Source organism: Scyliorhinus torazame, chromosome 13 (genome assembly GCF_047496885.1).
Source record: "Scyliorhinus torazame isolate Kashiwa2021f chromosome 13, sScyTor2.1, whole genome shotgun sequence".
NCBI classification, from domain to species: domain Eukaryota; kingdom Metazoa; phylum Chordata; class Chondrichthyes; order Carcharhiniformes; family Scyliorhinidae; genus Scyliorhinus; species Scyliorhinus torazame.
In genome coordinates this window covers 139,409,082-139,426,032 of record NC_092719.1, presented here as the reverse complement: position 1 = coordinate 139,426,032, position 16,951 = coordinate 139,409,082, and the positions used below count along the sequence as shown (strand labels likewise).

General features: G+C 42.5%; 1 protein-coding gene across 23 annotated transcripts in view; it reads right to left on the bottom strand.

Moving 5' to 3' along the window:
• LOC140388298 (contactin-4-like) overlaps positions 1-16,951 on the bottom strand; it is a 3,617,424-nt gene that overhangs the window by 2,494,968 nt on the left and 1,105,505 nt on the right. For all 23 annotated transcript variants that reach the window (XM_072472208.1, XM_072472210.1, XM_072472213.1 and 20 more), the window contains one exon: positions 2,831-2,877. The gene's annotated coding sequence lies outside the window, so the exon portion shown is untranslated. The remainder of the gene's footprint in view (positions 1-2,830; positions 2,878-16,951) is intronic.

Below are 16,951 nucleotides of genomic sequence, written 5' to 3'. Positions count from 1 at the left end.
TCTCCCTTATGTTTGAGAACCAACCACTCAAAGAAATAAACGTGCCATAACCTTACGAGACACAATTTATGCTAAAGTTATTCCTTTCTATTGAGAAGTAAGGCTGGCCAATGAATTGAATAAAATAACAGCCATCATACAAAACGTAGCTTATTACACTGCCACTGCCCCAGATAAAATTTCTGACAAAATGCGAGCAATTCGAACCGTGGCATTACAAAATCGAATGGTACTTGACTACGTGCTAGCCGAAAAAGGTGGCACCTGCACCCTGATTAATGCGGAGTGTTGCACTTTCATTCCAGATAACTCAAATGAAGTTAAAGATCTTGCATCACACATCCAAAAGGAAATCAAGAAACTTGATTCACCCCCAGATACATCTATCTGGGAGGAACTTTGCGGTTGGTTGGGACCCACTAGAATGTCCACAGTAAGATTAATCTTTTTCTTCTGTGCAGCAGGATTCATTATTTACATGACATTCCTGGTAATCAAATGCATTAAACAACTATTCACTAAAAGTAAGGGCCCAACAGTCAGAATGATTCACACTAACCCCACTGCACCACCATTAGATGAAATAGAACTGCAATATTATTGTTGAAATTTTATTGATCAATTAATTATTTGACTGTATTATTAACATATTGCTAATAGATTAATACTGAATCAGTAGAATCAAATTCAATTAATTGATTTAACTGTTATTTTATAATAATGATTCTTTAAGCAAGTATAATAATTTTTGCTGTAATGCTTACAATGCAATGCTTGCCCACTCTATTGTTTAAAACTACAATGACATTATGAATGAGTTCTTCTTCGCGCTTTTACCTATCACATTTATCTTGTGATATATCTCACTTGATCTTTCGATTTATCAAAAGGGCAGACTGATAGTAATCAACTATTTACTGATAGATCTAATAGGTAAAAAGACTATTTTTATGTAAATATTAAGACCCAATTTTAATACCCATTTTAAAATAAGGATTTCAGCACTCATAACCTCAGGTCATGACAAAACACATAGCTTCAACAGAGACACAAAAAGCCTGACACATGCATAAACTAATTGGAGATAAAAGCAACATTTTCACTCAGCAAGATGAAAAAGCTATTGTCCTGATGAACATATTTTCAAAGTCAGTTTAACATTAAGAAATGAGCTGTACCAGTAATCAGATCAAGGCCAAGTAAGCACCATAGCAATATGAAGGCACCATTGTCCAGAATGTGGATAAAAGCAAAGTCAGCAGAAAACCAGTAGAAACCAGTCTTGATAAAAGCACAGAATTGCATTCCATAACATACACAAATATTCAAACATGAAACATTCAGAACTTATGTTGCACATTAAGGATTGACAGTTAACCATCAAATCAAATGTATTTGATTCTAACCCAAACCAATTAGGGCGACATAGAGGTGTATTTAGATGACTAAAGTCTGATAAGATTCTCCTTAAACATGATGGTCCGTACGGCCATCTTTATCCAGGATCATCCTGTACTTTGATCTGACTACTCGCTATCCTTATTTTCATATTTTCACTTTTCCACTCTAATTCTTGAAGTAAATGCAAGCTGTTTTGCAGTAAGCAAGAAACCATTTCTGTATTATTTTGAAAGTTAAATTGTTTATAAGCTACTTCTCTTTAAGTCCTTTTGCTAGCTGGACTTTATTGAGAATAGATTTACATTTCTCTCAATTGTAATCAAATAGAGGCAATAAAGATTCTTGTTTGCATCCGATAAGTTTAACTCCAATTTCTACTGAGTTTTAGTGTAGCAAAACCTCACTAATTCCGCACGGTAGATCTCATCACCCATTGTCAAAACAGGAACCAGACAGAAAGATCCTGCTGCCAGCCAGCATGTAGGTTTCCCTACCACATTTCCACTGCCGACCATGTTGGCCGAGGTGAGAAACAGGGCCCATGAGCCACACAAGTAGCCAATTAGGTTTATTAACAGCTTTAAGGCATTTAAAGTAGGCCAATTGGAATTTTACAATCCAGGTTTTTGACACGAGGGAGGGTAGGGGAGCAGTGAACTCCCTGGAAGCTGGTACCCAGTGATCGGCCAGGGTCCCTCTACTCTATTCAGTCCTACAGGTCCCCCCTGTCTGCAAAGGTACGGTTGTAAAAAAAACAACTGCCCTGTCGAGAGATTTCCCTCTGTCCCCCAACCCCTCAGTTGTAGATTGGGTGCATTTTCTATGTTTCTTTAATTTTTTAAAAGATTTGTGAGAGGGTGCCTTCAGGTTGAAGAACCATCTGTGAAAATTCCAAGTCAGAGATTCCTTCTCCCCAACCCCTGGAACAAGTCCAGGACCAGAAAGAGTTGTGGGTCTTGTTTCCCTGACCCAAGCAAAAATTCAGCCTGTCATCACTGGAAGGCAGTTCTCTCAATATTGTAAAACCTGGAAATGTAAGAAGATGGCTTCTCACCAGCCGTTTTATATCGGCATTTGTGTGAAAGTCAAGTGGCATGAGATTACTTTGATGTTGTGTTTGTTGCTGTGTTTGAAATGCACATTGTATTGATGCAAAAACTTTAAGAGACAAGTCCATTTGAGCTCCAATACCTCAGGGAAAAGAAAGTTCACTTCTGATGGCTTTTGAGAATTGTAATCATCCAGTACAGTTCACCATATACAGAGTTTTTGGTCTCGAGTGTTTCTGAAGTGTCCAATAGGAGCTCCATACCTTTGAAATTGTAGGTATTGCAGTTACCCCAGACACCCTGTCATTGTGATTTAACAGTTTCCTGACTCATGCTCACTGCTCTGGTGGGACGGTGTGGATTGTAATTGTTCTACTCACCTCCCAGCAATCAGTTTTGCTTCCCCCGCCTCCTCGGAGCTGTAGATCTACAAACAGGAAAATAAACCATTCAGAGATGTGTTCTTAATTATTTTTATACGTTCAGAAGGCTGAGACATACCCAAACTCACAGCACCATTGGTTAAGTTTGATCAATGTCAAATGAGTTAATAATTTTCATATCTGTGTCCCTGTTATTTTCAGATCATCACATTTTGCACTGGCAACATTGATGCGGCAGTAAATTGATTCATCATATAGATGTCTGCCATTAAAAATGCATACAAAAGTCTCGGCTAATTATAGTAAACGGTAAGGGAAAAAGCCAGATTCTGCTTACAGCATTATACCTTCCTGCACAGACCCCAATGCTGGTCACATATGGTTCTGCTCAACCCACTCGATTCAAAGTGGATTCTTTTGGTCTCTTGTTCAGATATGTCAATGTAATGAGAGGAAAATAATTTCAAGCTCAGTGACAGTCGCATCTACTGTCATGATATGCAGACATGCAGATTCTGATATAGACAGGCATAGACAGGCAGCTAATGAACACAGAGAACAGGACATGACCAATGAGCAGGCAGGACACTCAGTGGTGGTATCTCACTCTAAAAGGCACGAGGCACTCACACTCTGGCTCTTTCCACAGGCGACACGTAGAGAGTAGGACAGGGGCAGATCAGAAGCATCACACCCACCACGTGGCTTAGAGCAGACTGGTTAGTTAGACTGAGTTACTATAGCAAGATTAGCAGGAGAGTCGAACTCAAAGAACTGTGCTAATGGTTCAATAAATCACATTGAACTTACTTCAAAGTCTGGAGGATCTTTTGGTCAAAGCTGCATCGAGTTGCAGCCTGTGTTATCCCAGAGTACATAACACATCATCTACATTTAAAAAAAAAATATTTTGCCAATGAAGGGGCAATTTGACGGGCCAATCCACCTACCCTGCACATCTTTTGGGTTGTGGGCATGAGACCCATGCAGGTACGAGGAAAATGTTCAGTCTAAATGGCTAGAGGTGCATAAAATGCAGGGGACAACGTCCTGCGCAACAATTGAAAAGATGCGTTTGTCGTTTAGTACGCATGGCCTCCCCGAGGTGCTGGTCACGGATAACGGCACTCCATTCACGAGTGAGGAGTTTGCGAGGTTCACGAAGATGAACGGCATGCGCCATATCCGCACTGCCCCTTACCACCCGGCTTCAAATGGGTTGGCAGAGCGCGCAGTGCAGACATTCAAAAGAGGCCTAAAGAAGCAACCTTCCGTATCAATGGACACGAGACTGGCTCGCTTTTTGTTTACGTATAGGACCACCCCCCATGCGGTGACTGGGGTAGCTCCCGCAGAACTAATGGGCCGGAGACTTCGCACCCGCCTTAGTATGGTTTTCCCGGACATTGGCGCAAAAGTACGTCGCACACAAGAACGACAGGGACAGGGATTTTCTCGGCATCGGCCGATTCGGCAGTTTGCGCCCGGTGACCCAGTGTTCGTTCGGAATTTTGCTGGTGGTGCCCAGTGGGTTCCTGGTGTAATCTTTCGCAAAATGGGCCCTATATCTTACCAGGTGCAAGCCCAGGGTCGTCTCCAGCACAAACATGTAGACCACGTTCGGTCCAGAAGACTATCCCCTCAAAAGATTCCCCGCCCCCGGAGCTCATTTCTACAGCTGCAGAGACCAGAGACAAGGGAAGGTAGTCCTCACAATCTTCCACTGGTGCCTCACTGAAACCTGCGCAGGTCGTTACAGAACCGAATGGAGATAGAGACGCTGACATGATGGAGGCAGCAGACTCTGACTCCGAGATGGAGACACAGGATGCATCAGAGGGGGAATCCTCGGGTCCACGGGCCGTGGATGTACAACCGTTGCGCCGTTCATCACGGAAGCACCGGTCTGCGTCTCGTTACACGCCGCCTGATCCAGCGCCGCGTGCAAATGGTGTCCGGCCTGCGGCAAAACGAGTCCGACGCCTTCCTTCGCCAGGGTCTTCGGTGGATTCCTTGGACTTTGGGGGGGAGGGATGTTATAACCTCCCTACTTACCATTGGCTGGGGACTAATGACAATCCCACAATCCTGTGGGAGTATGAGCTTCCCCAATGAGGGGGGCGGAGAAACCATTAGTAAACTCCTAGTATAAATAAAGCTGGCCAGTTTAGGAACCAGCAGGAAGGAGTGTGCAGCAAGCGAAGTTGCTGCTGCTGTTTTTATATATATATATATGTTATTGTAAATAAATGTTATTACTTTGTATCCTTAAAACTCGTGCTGGATTCTTCGTGTCCCTCACAAAACCTGGTTAAATTAAATTATCCATTAGTATTTCACAGAGAAGAATCTACCGTCTTACACTCAGTGTCATTTCCTGCACTGAGGAGCACCAGTGAGTGGAGCTCCTCCATGCAGGAAGAGAACGGGATGCCATTTTAAAATGCCCTGGACCCCCCAATGCCCCAACACACCTATAAGGGGGTCATCCACAGGCAGGACCAGATTGTGACATCTTGCGAGACCTGGTTAGATCACCTGAGGTGTAATGGCCAATCGGGCATTCCGGGGGAGGCCTCTCCCGGGATCTACCGGCCGCAGCACGCCCTGGTTCTGGCAGTACGTGGCTGATAGATCATGCCCATTAACTATTGCTGCTTATTTATCTGGCCTTCGGTAATTTGCTTGTGCTCATTTGTACTTGTGAAGGTTTAGGGACCAAGACATTCATTGATGCTCTGTTAAAGGGCAGATCCATGAGTAAAGAAATGACAAATATATTAAGTAAGAAGTCTTACAACACCAGGCTAAAGTCCAACAGGTTTGTTTCAAATACTAGTTTTCGGAGCACTGCTCCTTCTTCAGGTGAATGAGTGCTCCGATAGCTGGTGTTTGAAACAAACCTGTTGGACTTTAACCTGGTGTTGTAAGACTTCTTACTGTGCTCACCACAGTCCAACGCCGGCATCTCCACATCAAATATATTAAGAAACATCGATGCAGAGTAAGGAAAAAAGGCAGTGTGTCAGAATGGCACGTAAGGACATCTGCCACCAGTTAGATGTGTACATTCAGCTCAAAGACTTTTGGGCACACAGAGTTGTTGCGATAACAGCATGACAAGAATAACAGAGATTCACGGATGTAAGTGAGCAGGGCAAACATCAATTCTACATTTTTAACACCATAGAAAGCATCCTATCGGGCTGCATCAAGCTTGGTATGGCAACTGCTCGGCCCAGGACCGCAAGAAACTTCAGAGTCGTGAACACCGTCCAGTCCATCACACGAACCTGCCTCCCATCCATTGACTCAATCTACACCTCCCGCTGTTTGGGGAAAGCGGGCAGTATAATCAAAGATCCCTCCCACCCGGCTTACTCACTCTTCCAACTTGTTCCATCGGGCAGGAGATACAGAAGTCTGAGAACACACACAAACAGACTCAAAAACAGCTTCTCCCCCACTGTCACCAGACTCCTAAATGACCCTCTTATGGACTGACTTCATTAACACTACACCCTGTATGCTTCATCCGATGCCAGTGCTTATGTAGTTACAATGGCAGAAAGCAGATTTACGAAAAGAACAGGAGAAAGTTCCAGAAACCAGGCAGTGGGATAAAAAGGAAGTCCCAGAAAGAAATTTAAATCAAGGAACAAGAATGAGTGGACTAAACAAGGTCCTGTTCAGTGAAGTTAAAACAAAGAGCAAAGGAAAAGGCTGCAAATTGGAGAGAGAAAGCTGCGGGGGGCAGACTCAAGGTAAAGTGGGCTTCTGAGAAGCCAGAAGATTCAAGGAGACAGTAAAAGGTTTGTGACTCCTTCCAACGATCGTATGAAGCAGTGGTTTTCTGTTGGAATGAGGATATGAGACAGTGCATGGAAGGTGAAGCTTAAATGTACTTGGCGATCCATAAAAAGGAGAGGTTGAAACCCTGGAGATGGATTTTTTGTCATATGTCCAAATGAAAGCATAGTTTAGGAGAAAATTCTAAATTCTTCGAGAGTGGAGATTGGAAACCCAAGTTTAAAGACAGACCTTCTGTGAGACCAGTTGGCTCACAGTGTGACATGTGTCTGGGGGGAGTTGATGATAAATCCATATAAGTTGTTTAGGGTTGCATCTGTCACTTGGTTTCAGAGTGTGGTAGGTCTGACCACATATTGCCTATTGGTTTAAACATACTGTATTTACTGTGCATGTTAGAGAACAAGATAGACTTTGTAACTCGTGTTATCCTTACAAATCTGTATGTATCTGTGAATATATAGTTGAGGAGAAGGAGCAGCATAACATAGCTAATAATTTCCTGCTTAATAAATGATTTACTCTTTAGTTAAAAGTACATCAGCAGATTTGAACCTGTTCAATGACCACGTTCCACATTTCTAAAAAAAACAATAAAAGTGAGGATCTATTAGGTCAGGTACCAACCTGGGCTCAGACATGTCTAGCAGCTGGAATCATAACAATTGTCAATAATGAAGAACTGTCACATAATTAAAATGGAACGTCCACATCTAATCACTCTGGCCAAATATCTGCAATTGATTTAGTTCAGCTGATGCATGAATACAGCAACTTCACATTGTTTAATGGCTGTTAATGATGAGACAGGTAGCAAAACATCACTTTCGTAAAACTAATGACTGACAAGTTGTACAACTTGAACAACAACTTTCGGATATTTACATTTAACCATGCATCAATTCTTTGTTTGAAATTGCTGTACCATTTACTCATAAATAAATAACAGTGAGTGACATGGGAAGTGTCATGAGCCACAACATTGATCGCAAATTCTGGCTCAAAACTGTTTGTGGAAGAACATTTTGGAAATGTTGGCAGCAAATCCAAATGAACAGTTTGATAAGGAAGAATGAGGTGCCAATGACGTTTCCAAATGTGCAGGTTACAGGAGAGACCACTTGAGTCAATCTCCTAGTTCAAGCTATGCACAGCTAGGATAAATTAAACATTTTGATTTACTTTCAGGTTTAAGGTGCCTTAGATCTAAGGAGATCTTGTACAATTGACAATTTTGTTTCAAACATTAAATTGTGAAAGAAGATACATAACTGAGTTTAAACTGATATGTATTTCACTTGAGAAGAATCTGTAGCTATTTCTTAAGTTACAAAAGAACATGGCATGTAATTAGACATTAGGTCATAAAAGATTGAAAATAGGATACGGTTATGTGCTTCTGCGATAACCAAAAATAAATGTACTTGCTAATAATCACAAGAATAAACAATGGAAGCATTTCTAATTATATAGATTGACACAGTCCCAAGTTGCTTACAATTTGTGTCCATCTATGTAATTAGAAATAAGTAATGGTTAAATGTTTTGAAAAATGGGCCATGAAAGATCTAAGAAATTGTCACGTGAATTCTTGACCTTTGGGTTCGACTAATGGACAAAATATACCTTTTCCTGTCATGTACAGTCCTACATTTAATCTATTTTTAAGGGCTTTAGGAAAATCTTGTTAAGAACATTCAGTGATCCACACCCCAAACATTGATTTTAACAGCATGCTCTTGCACAGCTCTCCTCAGAATGCAACTGCACCTCTTCTCTCTCCAGGCAGTTTCTCACATCCCCATCTGAATAGACAACCCTTATGTTCTCCTGCTTCCTATTTCACTCTCACATTCTTGTCTCTCCAAATATTGCCCTTCCCTTGCAAGTAATTTATAACACTCATAACTCTATATTGCCTTGCAGGGAAGGCAGCACACAACCTGAGGGAGAGGCAGAGACTTAGCTGGTGGGCGGAACAATGGTAAAGTAGTTAACCAGTGATAGCCGCCTTGATTGTTCCTGGCAATGCGTGACCACCTGGTCTACTGGGGAGGAGGTTTTCATCCAAAAGGCTGCAAATGTAAGCAATGACCTATGAAACCTTGAACAACCTGAGGTATTGGTGTTCACACATATCGTGAGAGCTGATCATCTGTATGGACTGTGTTGGGGTGTCTCATTTTCTTCGAGTTCGATCTCTATATCCATCCCTTCCGCCCTTTGGAGGAATAGGTAGCGGAGGGGGAGGCAGCCGATGCTGCTGCTGCTGTTGGTATTGCTGCTTCCTCTTGTTCTTCATCAAAGGTCCAAGGTAGAGAGGTGTTATCAGCTCCCATTCTATGGTAAAGGCTAACAGCACGCAAGTCACAGAATCACAGAATTATTACAGCACAGTAAAAGGCCATTTGGCCCATTGGGTCTGCACCAGCTTTCTGAATAAACAATTCACCAGGTGCCATTCGCTTGCCTCCTCCCGGTAACCCTGCACATTCTTCTTTTTTTGATAACAATCTAATTCCTTTTGGAATGTTTGTAGCTGACTTCACCGCACTCTCAGGCAGAGCATTCCAGATCTTAGCCACTCATTGCATGAAAACGTTTTTCCTCATATCGCCATCGCAGCTGAAGATCAATGAAATACAAAGCAGGTGAAGTGATTTTCAAGAAATTGCAAGTCATCTTTCAAATACTGTAGAGACTCTCTGAGAAGGAGTGTGTGGACTGTAGCCTTTAGCTGACCATGGCTGTTCCGTTTCAAAGTTTTCCAGCTTTTCAGTTTAACTGAAGAAGAACTCCACAGCACAGAGGCCCTGGTGAGTTCCAAACAACTCAGGAAAAACATCCACTGGTTGTTGAAGCCAGTATTCTTGGTTAAAGCAATACTTAATTGCCTATTCGAATATATATGTGCCTTATCCAATGCCTAGATTGAGGTTCCATATTCACCTTCAAACCCGCCTGGATGAAACCCAGATGTGGACAGGATGATGTTGGGTTCCACCCCGGCATCTGCCTGGGAATATTCAGCCCAAAGTGTACTTCAGGAGTGGACACTGAAAACAAAACACTGACTTACTTTATTTGAACATTTGTGACAATGAGGTACATACAAAACAGGTTACACTACAAGTTTTAAAATCACTCCAACCAATCAAGGCATTTTGAAAGAAACTTGCATGTAACTACAAAGCCATAGCAAGTTTTTTTGAAAATCCTTCAGAATGTTTCACAGGAAGCAAATGACAATAATTGTTATTTTGTGCACTGCAAGATCTCAAAGCAGATGTCATACTGCAGTCTGTAATGACCTTCAACTCAACTATTGTTTAGCTACATATAAATGCACACACATATATAAATAACTTGTATTATTGTTAACATTGTGTGCTGAAAAATACTTTGACAGCAGATGTAGATGCAATTATTTTCTATTAATTGATTCAACAAGCTAATCTCAATGGAAAACTGGTTTTTAATATGACTTTTTCACACGTTTTTGCATTTATTCAGTGCAAGGAAGTCGCCTTTAAGTGACACAGAGGAAGCAACTATGTTTGGAAGCAAATGCCATACTCTTTTTGAAGAGGCAGTAACATGGGTCAAACAGAATCCACCATAAAAGTAATCAGCTTTGCTACATCTTGTGACTGGAAGTCTCAGCTATGCTAGGAACTACTTCAGTGTTATACTGGAAAACTGTAAAATGCTGCATGCATTATCAAGCAAGCCATAAATTATGAATATACTAACCACTAATCTAACATTAGCTGTAGATCCTGCGATAAAATAAGTGTAATGGGTGCATAGGCGAAACAAGCTTCTTATGGTTGGATTATTCCAGATGAATGTAGCGCAATTGAAGTGAAGAATAACAGAATACTTAGTTGGATTTGGAAAGTTTAGTTTAAAAAGTATCTCCACCATGCACTCAAAACTGTTCACGTGGCTGCTTTCATAGAGTTACAAGACTGCAGACCTAGCTGCCTGAAGTATTTCAGTGTTCTTCATATAACACGCAGGTGCTGCCAAATCAATAATGAACCCCTTGAAGATGTGCCTCAGATTCAGCTTCATAGAAGGTGAGTGAACTGAAGCTGAAGCCATGGTCCACATTCTGAAATGAACTGAGAAGTGCAGACCACTGAAAACAATGCATAAACTCTAAATGCACGAACATAATGGGTGGGAATCTCTGATCGGCGATGCCGAATACATGTTCGCCGATCGGCTGGAGAATCCCCGTTTATGCCCCCTCAAAAACGGCGTAATCAAGGAGTATGCCGCACGCCATATGGATGGCCTCAAGACGTCACCTGAGGCCCTCCCCTGATGCTTCGCCCCCTGATGGGCCGAGACCCCGGCGGTGTGTGGCACGTGTGCTCACACCATTTGGGAACCTCGCGTGGCGGCTTTGGACTGAGTCCAACGCAGCCACAGTTGGGGAGGAGCCATTCCGTTACCAGGGGGGGATTTGGCGGGGGCGGGGGCAATGGTGGGGGGTGGTCCGGGGTGGCAAGGCTGGCTATAGGGAGGCAGTTTTTGGCAGGCCGGGTCCGCGCACGTCTGACGCCATGTTGCACCGTGCGGCCATTCTGCGGCTGTATCCGTAGGTAAAGCCGGGGGTTTTATGCTGCACAGCTGCTAGCCTCCCATCGAACCGAGGATCGGTGTGGGGGCATCGCCGACTTTCTGGTCGCAAGACCAGACCAATCCTGCGGACATAGCAGCAGGATCAGAGAATCCAGCTTCATGATTTTTCTGAGGAATGTTTACTTGTGCAAAATGGCCCAATCTTTAGTTTAAGTTGATCATTTCACTGGGAAACTAACTGTCGGGTTGATTTTAAGCCGCATTGGCACATAGCAATATAATATAATTCAAGGACAGCATAATTTAAAAACTTTTTACTGGGTTATGGCAATGTGCCAAAATTGAGTACTTGTTCCCGGAACAGTTTTCAAAAAGAATTGAAGAAATGTATGCTCAACATCACATGGATGACTGTAATCCTGAACTCCAGGAAATGTTACCCCTTTTCCCCGACTTAAGTGTCGTTGTGTCAGGAAAGTGTCTCCAACCACAAATATTTATACTGAGTTTATTTCAGATTTCCAGTATCCACAGTATTTTGATTATATATTTAGATTGAAGTCTTGATGGGTTTAAAGTAAAGGATCAAGACGGCATGCATTCGCTTCTACTAAAATGGAGGCAGCGATGGCGTAGTGCTCGTGTCACTGGACCAGAGCCAAGATAACTCTCTGGAGACCCGGGATTAAATTCCATCACGGCACACGATGAAATTTTAATTCAATAAGTATCTGAAATTGAAAGTCACCAATTGTCATAAAAAAAACATTTTCTTCACCATCGTCCTTTCGGGAAGGCAATCTTCCATCCTTACCTGGTCTGGTCAACTTGTGACTCCAGGTCCATAGCAATGTGGCTGGTGAGTAAATGCCTTCTGAAATGGCTGAGGAAGCAACTCAGTTGTATGACACTGCTAAAAGCATAGAATGAAACTAGATGGACCACTCAGCATTGTCCTAGGCAATGGGAACGAAAATGGTGAACTCAGCCCTGTTGAACCTGAAACGTCCTCCTTACTACATCTGGTGGTATTTGTAGCAAAATTGTAAGAACTGTCTCACAGACTAGTCAAGAAACAGCCTGACATGGTCAAACTCACGGAATTATACCTTGCAGATAAATTCCAGACTCCACTATCATCATCTCTGGGTATGGTCTGTCCCACTGGCAGGACAGACCCAGCAGATATGGTGGTGCAGTGATATACAGTCCTCATATTGACTCCAGATCACAGGAAGTTTCATGGCTTCCGATTAAAGATGGGCAAGGAAACCTCCTGCTGATGACCATGTACTATTCCCCCTCACCTGATGAATCAGTACTCCTCCATGTTGAACACCACTTGGAAGAAGCAGTGAGAGTGGTGTGGCAATATGTGTATTGTAGTAACAATGAAGGGTTAACAATTACTATAACTACATCCAACCACTAGATGGTGATCATGCACAGATATGTGGATCAAGTGATATTCTTGATTCGGGGAGAAGATTGTTAGGCGAGATAGCGAATAGTTATGTTGTCAGAAGCTCTGTAGGTAGAATCACAGTTGTAGTAAATCTGTATTCTGTTATTTCTGTATTCAAGTTAAATCTATTTAGTTGTAGCGTAAATAAATTAGCTTTGTTCCAAACGTCAGCCAATTTACACATGACGTAGCGAGCGTCATGACATGTAGGAGCTGTGGCAACATGCATCAGATAAAAAATGCCCTGCATTTGGAGAAACCTGTGCTAAATGTCACAAGCATCTCGGTGCAGATCGGGAACAAATTCGCAGCAGTTTAAAAAGCTTAGTACAGTGAACAAAGGAAGAACTGTGCAAGAGGTCAGTATTAAAAAGAATGTTAAGCAAGCGATCAAACCTGACTCAGAGGAAGATATTTTTGAATTAGAAGGAACCTTCTTTGTTGAAATAATGGAAAGCGCAACCAAAAACTTCCAACTCGGAAACTTCAAAACAAATTTCAATCGTTCAAAATCATGATGATTGGACGGTTCGTATCAAAATAAATGGAACCAGCACAAAAGTTAAATTAGATACCAACCTTATTAATCAAGCAGCTGATGAGTCAGAAGAAGACCCTGAAAGTTGTTTATGTTTATTTGGCATCAGTCACGAGCTGATAACGTGGAGCATCCAATGTGTGCAGAACAATGACGGGTGTGAAAATTCTAAGAAGGACTGCGCAGAGGCTGAAAATGAAAGTGCAACAGCTGACAAATCAGTTGAGAGCACGCCAATTGCGAACAGCCAACAGGAAACTGAAGAAATAGTCCCATTTTGGAGACGTTGACTCCAGCTAAGAAGCACAAGACTGAAAATGTTGCATCCATTTCGCTCTTTGTGGGAAACTTGAACTCTGAGAAGAATGTTGAGGAACAACTAAAGAAAGAGTTGAATGGCTTCTTCAACAAGAAGAAACTTTCAGTCACGGATGTCCGAATTGGACCCAGCAGGAAATTTGGTTATGTAGACTTTGAAACTAGAGGGCAGCATGGTAACACAGTGGCTAGCAGAGTTGCCTCACAGCTCCAGGGTCCCAGGTTCGATTCCCGGCTTGGGTCACTGTCTGTGTGGAGTCAGCACGATCTCCCTGTGTCTGCGTGGATTTCCTCCGGGTGCTCCGGTTTCCTCCCACAATCCAAAGATGTGCAGGTTAGGTGGATTGGCCATGATAAATTGCCCTTAGTGTCCAAAAAGATTCGGTGGGGTTAGTGAGTTACGGGTGGAGGTCTGGGCTTACGTAGGGTGCTCTTTCCAAGGGCCGGGCAGACTCGATGGGCCGAATGGCCTCCTTCTGCACTGTGAATTCTATGATTCTATGAAACCGAAGAACAACTAGAAAAAACATTGGGATTCTATGGAAATAAAGTGTTGGGACTTGCAGTCAAACTTGAAAAAGCGCGCAGTATGGAAAGCAATGCAGATAGCAAACAAGGAAGGGACTGCAGGACATTGTTTGTTAAAAATCTCCCATTCAAGATAATACGGGCAGATGTGAGTATGGACCATACAAAGTTCACGTTTGATGGCGCTAAAGCCAGGAAGAAAAGGAGAAGGAAAAAGCATCATTTCAAAAGACTGAAAGAAAGGCTGAAATAATTGATAATTGCTCAAATACCAGAAAGAAAACCAGACAAAGAAAGAGGATCACGAATTTGGTCAACGCTCAGGAGACCAACCAGAAGATGGCATTCATCTGAAAAACTGAATATGTAGTGAACAGCACGGGCAGCACGGTAGTATAATGGTTAGCATTACAGCTTCACAGCGCTAGGGTCTCAGGTTCGATTCCCGGCTTGGGTCACTGTCTGTGTGGAGTTGCATGTTCTTCCTGTGTCTGCGTGGGTTTCCTCCGGGTGCTCCAGTTTCCTCCCACAAGTCCCGAAAGGCGTGCTGTTAGGTAATTTGGACTTTCTGAATTCTCCCTCTGTGTAACTGAACAGGCGCCGGAATGTAGCGACTGGGGGCTTTTCACAGTAACTTCATTGCAGTGTTAATATAAGCCTACTTGTGACAACAAAGATTATGATAAAAACTGTACACAGGGTATATAATTGTGCCTATCATGTTAAAATGTAAAAAGTGATTTCATGCTTGTAAATATGTTTGAATGCATATCCAAATAACTTCAAAGAAAGGGGGATGTGACAACATGTGTATTGTAATAACAATGAAGGGTTAACAATTTACTATAATCACATCCAATCACTAGATGGAGATCAATCGCATCACGTGATACTCTTGATTCGGGGAGAAGGTTGTTGGGTGAGATAGAGAATAGTTGTGTTATCAGAAGCTCTGTAGGTAGAATCACAGTTTTAGTAAATCTGTACTCATTTATATCTTAGCAAGCAATTCAAATCTATTTAGTTGTCGTGCAAATAAATTAGCTTTATTCAAAACATAGCTTGATGTTCTATGTGAGACACTACACTTCAAAGCCATCCTCATTCAGAAATCAAAGAACATCACAGGTGGAAAGGGCACAGAATGTACTCTGAGTGAGGGACTTTGATGTTCATCATCAAGGGTAGCTCAGTAACATCTTATAGCCCAAGGTACTGAATCTTAAAGATCATGGCTGCCAGACCGGGTCTATAGCAAATGGTGAAGGACACAACAGGAAAGTGAAAAATACTTGACCACACGCTGACCAACCTGCCTGTCACAGATGCATGACAGTATCAGTAGGAGTGGACATTCATTGTGGAAACAAAGTCCCATTTTCATATTAAGAATACCCTCCGCTATGTTGTGTAGGATTACCACCGTGCTGAATGGGAGAGATTTCAAACAGATCTAGCAACTTAAAACTGGGCAATAATGAGGCACTGTGGAACATCAGCAGCAACAGAATTGTACTCAGCCACAATCTGTAACCTCATGGCCCAGCATATCTCACTCTACCATTATCAACAATTTAGGGGACCAAACCTGGTTCAATAAAGAGTGAATAAGTGAATGCCAGGAGCAGAACCAGGCAGATTGAAAAATTAGGTGTTAACCTGATGAAGCTTCTTGTGCACCTAACAGCATAAGCAGCAAGTGATAGTGTGAAGACATTCCGCAAATAATGTATCAGATCTAAGCTTTGCAGTCCTGCCACATCCAGTTGTGAATGATAGTGAACAATTAAAAAACTCACTGGAGGAGGAGGCTCCACAAATATCCCCAAACTTAATGATGGAAGAGCCAGGAACATCTGTGCAAAAGATAAGGCTGAAGCATTTGCAATAATCTTCAGCTCAAAGTGCCAAGTGGATGATCTATCTTGACCTCCACCAAAGGTTGCCAGCATCGCAGATGTCTGTCTTTTGTCAATGTGATTCGCTCCATGTGATATGAAGAAACAGCTGATGTAATGGATACTGAAAAGGCTATGGGCCCTGACTATATTCTGGCAATAGCCATGAAGACTTAGCCTCCAGAACATGCTGCATCCCTAGCCAAACTATTACAGCACATCTACAACACTGGCATCTACCTGGAAATGGAGAAAATCGCCCAGATATGTTTTGTACACAAAAAGCAGGATAAATCATATACTGCCAATTATTGCCCCATCTCAATCAATGTAACAGGTCATGAATAATACAATAGGATGCTTGCACAATGTTCTGCACCATTTCCACACTGCTCCAGTATCTGAGGAGTCATGTCCAAGTGCAGCAAGACCTAGACAATATCTAGGCTTGAGCTGACAAGTGGTGAGTAACATTGGTACCACACAAGTGCCAGGCAATGACCATCTCCAACAACAGATAATCTAACCATTGCCCCTTGACATCCAATGGCATTACCTTCACTGAGTACCAAACTATTAACATCATGGGGTTACCATTCATCATAAACTGAACTAGACGAGCCACATAAATACTGTGGCTACAAGAGCAGGTCAGACACTAGGAATCCCATGGAGAGTCACTTGCCTCCCGACACGCTACAAAGCACAGTTCAGGAGCGTGATGGAATAATGTCCACTTTCCTGGATGAGTGCAGCTCCAACAACACTCAACAAGCTTGACACCAGACAGGACAAAGCAGCCCACTTGATTGGCATACCATACGCAAACATCACTCCCTCCACCAATGATGCACAGCAGCAGCAGTGTGTACCATCTACAAAATGCATTGCAGAAACTCACCAAGTCTCCTTAGACAGCATCGTTCAATTCCACGGCAACTACAACCTAAAAGGACAAGGACAGCAGG